General features: G+C 42.1%; 1 pseudogene; it reads left to right on the forward strand.

The window, feature by feature from the left end:
• The first annotated feature begins 241 nt into the window (after positions 1-241).
• Positions 242-1,181, forward strand: LOC101082962 (annotated as a pseudogene).
• The last annotated feature ends 9,630 nt before the right edge of the window (positions 1,182-10,811 follow it).

A 10,811-nucleotide genomic window follows, 5' to 3' on the forward strand; every position in this document is an offset into this window, starting at 1 on the left:
GAGAGAGAGAGAGAGAGATGGAACATGAGCAGGGAGGGGCAGAGAGAGGGAGACATTGAATCTGAAGCATGCTCCAGGCTCTGAGCTGTCAGCACAGACCCCGATGTAGGGCTTGAAGTCACGAACCCTGAGACCATGACCTGAGCTGAAGTCGGAAGCTGAACCGACTGAGCCACCCAGGGGTCCCGCTCCTCCACTATTTTTAAAAAATGTTATTTATTTCTTTTGAGAGAGACAGAGTGAGAGGGCAAGGGGCAGAGAGAGAATCCCAAGCAGGCTCCACATTGTCTGTGCAGAGCCGGATGTGGGGCTTGAACTCCGAACCTGAGATCATGACCTGAGTCGAAATCACGAGTCAGACACTTGATGTGACTTGTGTCAGATCAGACACAAGATGGCGACTGTGGAACCGGAAACCACTCCTACTCCTAATCCCCACCCCCCTTCAGAAGAAGAGAAAACAGAATCTAATCAGGAGGTTGCTAACCCAGAACACTGCATTAAACTTCCTTTACAGAACAGATGGGCACTCTGGTTTTTTAAAAATGATAAAAGCAAAACTTGGCAAGCAAACCTTCGGCTGATCTCTAAGTTTGATACCGTTGAAGACTTTTGGGCTCTGTACAACCACATCCAGTTGTCTAGTAATTTAATGCCTGGCTGTGACTACTCACTTTTTAAGGATGGTATTGAGCCTGTGTGGGAAGATGAGAAAAATCAAACGAGGAGGACGATGGTTAATTACATCGAACGGCAGAGACGAAGTGATCTGGATGGCTTTTGGCTAGAGACACTGCCGTGCCTTATTGGAGAATCTTTTGATGACTCCAGCGGTGATGTATGTGGAGCTGTTGTTAACGTTAGAGCTAAAGGTGACAAGGGAGCAATATGGACCACTGAATGTGAAAACAGAGAGGCTATTACACATATAGGGAGGGCATACAAGGAAAGGTGAGGACTTCCTCCAAAGATAGTGATCAGTTACCAGTCCCATGCAGACACAGCTACTAAGAGCCTGGCTCCACCACTAAAAACAGGTTTGTTGTTTGAGAAGACACCTTCTGAGTATTCTCATAGGAGACTGCGTCAAGCAGTCGAGATTTGGGAGCTGAACCAAAGCCTCTTCCAAGGCAGAGTGGACTGCATTTAAATTTGATTTCCATCTAAATGTTGCTAAGATAGAAGTCTCATTCGCCTTTCTCTCGTACTTCTGTGTTCGCTTTTTATTTGTTTGGCTGGAGTGTCCACTATCCCAATCAAAGAATTACGGTACACATCATCCCCAGAATCCATGAATGTGTTCCTGGCCCACTCTGTAATAGCTTAGTAGAATTACATTTTATGCACTTTTACGCATCCACAATATTTAAAAAAGAACTTGCATTTCTGTAGCTTAAAGGAAAAAAAATTCTGTTTATGTTCCATTGTATGCAGGAGCATATTTTGCTGGTTTGGAAGAGTATGATGCATACAGTTTTCTAGCAATTTTCCTTGTTTCTTTTTACAGCATTGTCTTTGCTGTACTCTTGCTGATGGCTGCTAGATTTTAATTTATTTGTTTTCCTACTTGATAACGTTAGTGATTCTGATTTCAGTTTTTCGTTTGTTTTGCTTTTGTTTTTTTCCTCATGTAACATTGGTGAAGGATCCAGGAATATGACACAAACATTAATTTTGTGCAAAAAAAAAAAAAAAAAAAAAGAGACACTTAACTGACTGAGCTACCCAGGTGCTCCTTCCTTCATGACTATTAATAGACTATAGATGGTTTTCTTTATACAAGGTTGTTGTTCAGAAATCCACCGATCATTCTGTAAAAACTCTCCTGTATCCTCTGAGTTGCTCTCTCTTGTTCCTTTAAAATCTTTTTTTTTTTTTTAATTTTTTTTTTCAACGTTTATTTATTTTTTGGGACAGAGAGAGACAGAGCATGAACGGGGGAGGGGCAGAGAGAGAGGGAGACACAGAATCGGAAACAGGCTCCAGGCTCTGAGCCATCAGCCCAGAGCCTGATGTGGGGCTCGAACTCATGGACCGCGAGATCGTGACCTGGCTGAAGTCGGACGCTCAACCGACTGCGCCACCCAGGCGCCCCCCTTTAAAATCTTTTTGTTTGTGATACTTGGCAGTGTGATCGTATTGTGTATCTGTGTGGATGCCTTTTAGTTTATTTTATTTGGAATTCATTGTGCTTCTTGATTTTGTAGGTCTGTTTCTTTCCGCAGAGGAGAGACATTTAAGTCATTAATTGCTCATACAAGCTCTCTGCCCCCTTTTCTTTCTCAGTACTGTATTGGGTCCCCTTGATGCATATATTGGTTGACTTGATGGTGTTCAACGGGTCCCTCAGGCATTCGTCCCATGCCCACATTTTATTATTTTTTTTATCTAACATGATAATTTTAATAACTTGTCTTCAAGTTTTTTAGTTTTTTTTTTAAATTAAGGTGTTTTTTTTTTTTTTAACGTTTATTTATTTTTGAGACAGAGAGAGACAGAGCATGAACGGGGGAGGGGCAGAGAGAGAGAGGGAGACACAGAATCAGAAGCAGGCTCCAGGCTCTGAGCCATCAGCCCAGAGCCCGACGCGGGGCTCGAACTCGCGGACCGCGAGATCGTGACCTGAGCCGAAGTCAGCCGCTTAACCGACTGAGCCACCCAGGTGCCCCAAGTTTTTTAGTTTTTTATTCTGCTTGATCAAGTCATAATTAATGCCTCTAGTGAATTTTCAAATTCAGTTATTGTACTTAGCTCTCATTTTTTGTTCATCCCTTGATTATACTTCTGTTTCACTGACATTTTCATACTCTTCCAGAATAGTTTCCATATTTTATTTAATTGATTTATTTACTCTTAGCTATTTAATCATCACTTAGATGGTTATTTTGAATTGTATACCAAGTAATATAGATGCCCATTGCCTACAGCCTCTTTCCGCAGATGTATCTTTTTTTTTTTTTTAATTTTTTTTTTAACCTTTATTTATTTTTGAGACAGAGAGAGACAGAGCATGAACAGGGGAGGGACAGAGAGAGGTAGACACAGAATCTGAAACTGGCTCCAGGCTCTGAGCTGTCAGCACAGAGCCCGACGCAGGGCTCGAACTCACGGACCATGAGATCATGACCTGAGCTGAAGTTGGACGCTTAACCGACTGAGCCACCCAGGCACCCCTGTATCTTGGCTTTTGGACTGTGCCATGTTTTTCTGTCTCTTTGTATGGTTTTTGATCTCTTGTTGAGATTTGGGAATTTAAACGAGCTATGTCTTCTAGTCTTTATGGACGTGGTTGTTTTCAGGAGAACACCAGTGACAGCCAGCTGGACCAGAATAATTGTATCTGCTCACACCCGTTTGGTCGTTGTACGTGTAACTTTCCAGTAACCAAAAATTTCTCTCTTAAGCACCCATGATATCTCGCTCTCCCTGATGCCCATCTTCAGGACTACGGTTTCTCCGGTGCTAACACAGTATTCGCCTTTTTGACTCATGACAACCAATGGTGCATTCATGCTATCTGCCATTCTGTCTTGTACTCTGTGCCATGCAAAACAAAGTAAGTTGATGCGCTTGCACAAAAAGTCACAGGTTGGGACACATCGTCCAATATTCTCTTTGTCTCCAAGGCAAAAAGGAGGGATTGAAAGTTTTCTCACAGTCATCACATGGTGTGCTAGAGAAGGAAGACAACCCTAATGGGCATATATGACAAACTTTCCTTCCCTTTTCAATGTGACTATTCTTGATTTCACCTTTGATGGCTTTTTGTGACCTCTGGATTGGCTTATGGAGTCCCAAAAGTGCTCTTTGGTTATATATTGTCTATATATTCATGTCTCCAATGAGGAATGAAGTCCTCATGGTTCCTACTCCATTATCTTGCTGACATTCTCGGATTGATTTTATCTTTGCATATTAGAGTTTATTTATTTGTTAAAATTTTTTTTAATGTTTATTTTTGAGAGAGAGAGAGAGCGAGCAAGTGGGGGGCAAGGCAGAGAGAGAGGGAGACACAGAATCCAAAGCAGACTCCAGACTCTGAGCTGTCAGCACAGAGCCCAACATGGGCTCATGAGCATGAGATCATGACCTGAGCCAAAGTCAGACGCTTAATGGACTGAGCTACCCAGGTGCCCCTGCATATTAGAGTTTTTAAGTATACTCATCTGCGAGTAGTAAGGGCAATGAGTTTTCTTCTGTGTTATTTGATGTCTTTTATCTTCTCATGACATGCAGGCCTTCCGGCCAAAACCATGCATAGAAACTTCATTGCAGAGTCTCGGTGGGAAGACATTCATGTAGTAGTGGCCTTGAGATTTTTCACTTGATAGACTAGGACGATGATGAAGATAGTGAAGGACAGCAGGGATTTTGTGAAGGACATATCCAAACTGAGACAAGTGGCCACAATAAGAATCTTCTTGCCAAAAATGATGAAGGATATAAAACATTTTGGAAAAATTCCCTTTGTAAGTTGGCTACTTTTCCAAAACAGTGTGTTACTGCACGAGAAGACTCAGACCAAATATCTAAACGTTCAAGTTCATGGAAAGAAAAGTTGGAAAATGTGGAAAAGTACCCAGTGCATGCTGAAAATAATTCTTTGAACCATTTTGAAAATAGGGTTGGGTTGGCTTATCTAGTCAAATATTTCTGAACAGCAGTAATTTAAAAATGCTAAGTGGAATCAATTTGAGAGACCCTTTAGTGAGGGTTCTTTAGTCTCTTTTACCAACAAATAATCCCTCCTAGTTCAGAAATCTATAAACTTTAGGGGCGCCTGGGTGGCTCAGTCTGTTAAGTGTCTAACGCAGCTCGGGTCATGATCTCGTGGTTCGTGAATTCAGGCCTGTTGTTGGGCTCTCTGCCATCAGTGTGGAGCCCCCTTCAGATTCTCTGTCTCCCTCTCTCTCTCTGCACCCTTCTCTACTTGCTCGCACTTTCAAAAATAAATAAACTTAAAAAAAAAAAAAAACTATAAACATCGTAAATGTGGGATGATCTTGAACTATTCATCATTGCTCATTGAGCGTCAGAGAATGAATCACCATGAAGAACTTTACCTGTGTAGTAAAACTAGAACTTTAGTGAGTGATGTGGGAAACCAAATCAACTGAAAAATTAAATTTCTTTACTGCTTATGGCCCATTAAACAGGCAGAGTGACCTTCCTCTGGGAGCTCAGCTGCCTGGATGTTGACACTTTGCTAAGGGAAAAGGGGAATCTTAGCTTAACATTATCCTGACCCCCCAGGATCCTGTTAAGTCTACTTTAACATAGAAAAATTCCTTTGGAAACTTCCTTTGTCTCTAACCTTACAAGATATATGCTGGCAATCATCCTCCAAGCATATGGGCTGTGATGTACATCTGAAGGGTCTCATGACTGATTTTTTACTGAACAGTGGTAAATGACCTTTTCTTACACAAAAGCTAACCCCCTCAATGTCCTGGAAACCTTGCTTCCAAAATTCCATAGAGACTTATGCCAAACCTCCCCCCAACCTGAATGTATATAAACAGTCATCTGTCATAACCCCAGTGCAGCTCTTTCTGCCCATGGGCTCTGTCCCATGCTTCAGTAAAATCACCTTTTTGCACTGAAGACATCTCAATTCTTTTTTGGCCATTGGTTCTGGACCCCAACACTTCAAACCACATCATTTGGTGTCCTAACGTGGGGTTGAGCCTTCTCATTTGGACTCTGAGCCTTGGTGCAAACCTGAGGAGTATTATTTTCTCTTCCTTTACTTTCATTTCAGGGGCCTTTCAAGGAGTATGGTCTATTGGAACACTTTCCTGTGGATTGCTCAGGCTGCAATCCTCTATCTAGCCTGTGGCTACCCTATGGAGGAGAAAGCCTGCCTTTTGGCTGGAAGTTAGTACCTTGGCCGCGATGGTAATAAGGCTCAGGAACTTGATGCCCTCTTTTGTATTCCTTTCCTTATACAAAGTTGTCTGTCTTGGGCACGGGACAGCGACTTGTGACTAGCATTGCTGCCAGTCTTAAGACTCCTATGTGAGTCCTCATGGTTCTAATGTGATCCTCTCCACATCCCTGGTCTAGCTACTTCTGGCTGCAGGACCTGCCCTGGGAGCCGGCCGAAACCAGTACCCGATTGAGTTAAATCCCAAGTGGGGGCCATTTCCTAGAGAGGTTGCTTGTAAAGACTACTTGTGATGGAATGTTGCTTAGACCATGATGGATTTCTATCTTTACCGTTTTCCATCAGTGCCCTCTGCTAACTACTTAGACTACCGAATTGGGTGATTTCCCCTTGTAAAACTGTTTTAGCGTTTTCTATGGGTTAGAAAACAGCACAGGGGGATGCAAACTGGCGCAGCCACTCTGGAAAACAGTATGGAGGTTCCTCAAGAAATTAAAAATACAACTACCTTGGGGCGCCTGGGTGGCGCAGTCGGTTAAGCGTCCGACTTCAGCCAGGTCATGATCTCGCGGTCCGTGAGTTCGAGCCCCGCGTCGGGCTCTGGGCTGATGGCTCGGAGCCTGGAGCCTGTTTCCGATTCTGTGTCTCCCTCTCTCTCTGCCCCTCCCCCATTCATGCTCTGTCTCTCTCTGTCCCAAAAATAAAATAAACGTTGAAAAAAAAAAAATTAAAAAAAAAAATACAACTACCCTATGACCCAGCAATTGCAGTACTAAGTATTTATCCAAGGGATACAGGTATGCTGTTTTGAATGGGGACGTGCGCCCCAATGTTTATAGGAGCACTATCGACAATAGCCAAAGTATGGAAAGAGCCCAAATATCCATTGATAGATGAATGGATAAAGAAGATTTGGTATATGTATACAATGGAGTATTACTCGGCAATCAAAAAGAATGAAATCTTGCCATTTGCAAAACGTGGATGGCACTAGGAGGTATTATGCTAAGCGAAATTGGTCAGAGAAAGACATACCATATGACTTCGCTCATGAGAAATTAAGATACAAAACAGATGAACATAAGGGAAGGGAAGCAAAAATATAAAAATAAGGAAGGGGGATAAAACATAAGACACTTAAATATAGAGAACAAACGGAGGGTTGCTGGAGGGGTTGTGGGAGGGGGATGGGCTAAACAGATAAAGGGCATTAAGGAATCTACTCCTAAGATCTTCGTTGCACTATATACTAACTTGGATGTAAATTAAAAAAAATAAATTAAAAAATTTAAATAAAAAATAAATTAGAAATAAAAAGATTAAAAATAAAAACAACAGCACAGCCTTCACAGGAAGGCAGTAGTGCAGCCGTCACTAGAAGGCTTGGCCACCATAAGGCACGGTACTTCAGTCCGTTCAACAGGCACCCATCTGTAGCCTAGGGTGCAACGAGGAATGGGGGGAGACTAGCATCCTTCCTACGGGCCCTTTATGGCAGGCAGTGATCGTTCGAAGGATGCCGCCGGTTGCTTTCGACACAAGGAGCTGGGTGGGATTTTTGGTAATGGACCTTCTCTCTTCTTTAGTTCCCAAGGACTTATCCTTGGAATGCCTTTTAACCCACTGGAAACCGTTTGGATTGCAAAATTTAGGAAAGGACTGATCTGTAACACTGCATGGCCTCAGTGGGCTTTATCAGTTAGATCTCTTGTGCAGGAAATAGGGCAAATGGACAGTTACCCTAGGTCCAGGCCTTCAGGGCTGTAAGTCAGGATCTGGAACTAAGAGGCTCTGGCAGAACGTGTCTGGTCAGTAACCAGGCCAGTTAACTCCCTCCTGACATATCGGAGGATAATTGCCTAAACAGGCCTCCAAATAAACCCAGGTTGCTGGACAAAACACAGGCCATCCCTAATGAATGGGACGCTGACTCTCACTGTTCCTCTTAATAGATGTGGAGGCTTCTCTCCCGTTCATTTTCCAGGCTAATGGCTATAATTGGAGTCAGTATCTCTGGATGCGGACTTTCAGAAAGATTCCCAAACAGCTCCCAAAACTCCCTTTGTTTTGGGGAAATTCCCTGTCTTCTCCAGCCTGACATGGATGGCATATTTCCATTTTGGTAGAAAAAAAACATGGCATCTGCTCATCTGTCCAATCGGCTGAGGTTTAGAACTGGGAGCCCTCTTTCTCTGCCTTCTGGCAGCACCTCGCCTCTTCTGCCTCTCCCTCCTGTTTCTGTACCACTCGGAGTGCGGTCTGGGTAAGTGGTTCCTATGCCATCCGTGGTGTCTCTGGCACCCATTGCCTTCTCCTCTTACCCTCGCTGTCAGGGAGCAAAGAGCATCCCCTTTGGGCCACCCACTTCAGATTTCCCCACCAGTGTCCCAGGTAAAAATTGACAATGGGGAACAAATTGACTTTTTAAAAAAATGTTTATCTATTTTTGAGAGAGAGACTGATCACAAGCAGGGGAGGGGCAGAGAGGGAGACGCAGAATCTGAAGCAGGCCCCAGGCTCTGAGCTGTCAGCATAGAGCCCGATGTGGGGCTTGAATCCACAAACTGCCCGATCATGACCTGAGCCAAAGTCAGACACTTAACTGACTGAGCCACCCAGGTGCCCCTAAATTGATGGATTTTTGTGTGCACCCAGGTGGAACATAATTTCGTATTCAAATTTAAGTTTGTGGTTTAATTAAAATAGACATGTCTAAATTTAGAGTTATCATCATTAAATATGACACTTTCATTCCACCAGTGTTTACTAAAGGTCAAATAAGCTCGTGTTCTCTGTTGCAATTTGTAATAAAAAGGTGACTTAAAATAATGGTTGTGGTGCCTGGGTGGCTCAGTCAGTTAAGTGTCCGACTTCAGCTCAGGTCATGATCTTGGGGTTTGTGAGTTCGGGCCCTGTGTCGGGCTCTGTGCTGACAGCTTGGAGCCTGGAACCTGCTTCGGATTCCGTGTCTCCCTCTCTCTCTGCTCCTCCCCTGCTCACTTTCTGTCTCTCAATAATAAACGTTAAAAAATTAAAAAAAAATAAATAATAACGGTTAACTTTGTCTCAAAGATTTCATGGGTAATTGTTAAGATAGCTTTCAAAGTTTTTGGTAACCTGAGACTTTAAAACTTTCCTTGGATTGAATTCATTGGATATCTATCTATGTGTTTTCCAAATAGGATTAGGCATTGATTACTAAACATAAGGTGTATGTACTGTTGACTTCCTGTTGCTGAGAAACTAAGGATATTTGGGTCTGTTGGTAAACATGCTTTCTGTTTGATCCATGAATTTTTCATCTAAAGAATTCTGGTATAACAGTTCACAATTGGTTACTACTTAGTTCCCATTGGAGACTAAGGTTCCTAAGAATGCTACATTCTGCTAAATGTAATTAAGACTGATGGAAATAAAGGAAGCAACTCTGTATGTAGAAAAGTAGGAGATGAGATGTGTAAGAAAAATGTAAGGAATGAAAATACATTTTTGTTGAAGGTAATTTTGTCCTGGTTTTTTGGAGAGCAATGGCTTGGGACAAAATCTGAATGCAAAGGAAAGTTGTAGAAGGTTTGTGAAGAGAAATCTTTGGAAAGGAATTTTATGTGTGGTCAGGATGGACTGAAGTTGAAATGAATACATTTTTAAAAACCACATTCTGGGGCATCTGGGTGGCTCAGTCGGTTGAGCATCCGACTTCAGCTCAGGTCATGATCTTGCAGTTTGTGGGTTCGAGCTCCGCGTCGGGCTCTGTGCTGACAGCTCAGAGCCTGGAGTCTGCTTCTGCTTCTGTGTCTCCCCCTCTCTCGCCCCTCCCCTACTTGTGCTCTGTCTCTCTCAAAAATAAATAAACATTTTTTTAAAAATTAAAAAAAAAGTAAAAAGCACATTCTGTTTACTCTCTTGTTTAAAAGACAAAGTTTCCTGGATTGTTGGTTTTCTCTTGATAAGAAAATGTAAACAAAATGGTTTTCTTTTTCTTTGTCAACCTAGAAAAACCAGTTTCTGTGTTTTGACTTTATCAGGCCTTTGGTGATCCTAATCCTATTTAGGCATGTGCTTTAAAACTTTCTAAGGTTTTAACAAACTTCCCCAAGATTTAGATCTTAAAGGGAATCTTTTTGACTAATTAGTCTTGTTTCGTTGGTATGTTGTAGTTTAAGGTCATCAAGATGTGCAGGTTATGGAGGTGTTTGTGTTCTGTGTCACAGAAATCACTGACTTTCCCTGTCAGTTGCACTATAATGAACTCTCAGTTCTTTAACAATGTCAATTTCTGGGTCCTTGTCATTTTAATTGTTCCAGTGCTCTTACAGAGCATATAAGGGGATTCATAAAAAGGACTTTTAGGACAAATACATATCTGTAAGATCTTAAAACTCAAATGGGTAAGAATTTCCAGAACTAAAAAGGTTGCATTCAAATTGAAGAATTAGTGGGGCGCCTGGGTGGCTCGGTCGGTTAAGCGTCTGACTTGGGCTCAGGTCATGATCTCGCTGTCCGTGAGTTCGAGCCCCGCGTTGGGCTCTGTGCTGACTGCTCAGAGCCTGGAGCTTGTTTCAGATTCTGTCTCCTTATCTCTCTGACCATCCCCTGTTCATACTCTGTCTCTCTCTGTCTCAAAAATAAATTAAAAAAGTTAAAAAAATAATTAAAAAAAAAACAAATTGAAGAATTAGTAACATGGGACAAAATGAACTTAAAAAAACGATTAGTTTTTATGACTCTTCTTTGAAACATTGCTGGTTCTCGAATGTTTGCTCTTCCAGATTAAGGAAACTTTCTCTTTAGGTATCTATGACTGACAAAAATATGATAAAATATTCCTTTGTGAAAAAATTGAAGCATTTAACTTTTCTCTCTACCTGAACCCTCTGAAATTCAAAAAGTCTCAGTGAGTATGCTTTCTTCCTTGGCAGTCATA

The sequence above is a fragment of the Felis catus genome, chromosome E2 (genome assembly GCF_018350175.1).
Source record: "Felis catus isolate Fca126 chromosome E2, F.catus_Fca126_mat1.0, whole genome shotgun sequence".
Taxonomy (NCBI): Eukaryota; Metazoa; Chordata; class Mammalia; order Carnivora; family Felidae; genus Felis; species Felis catus.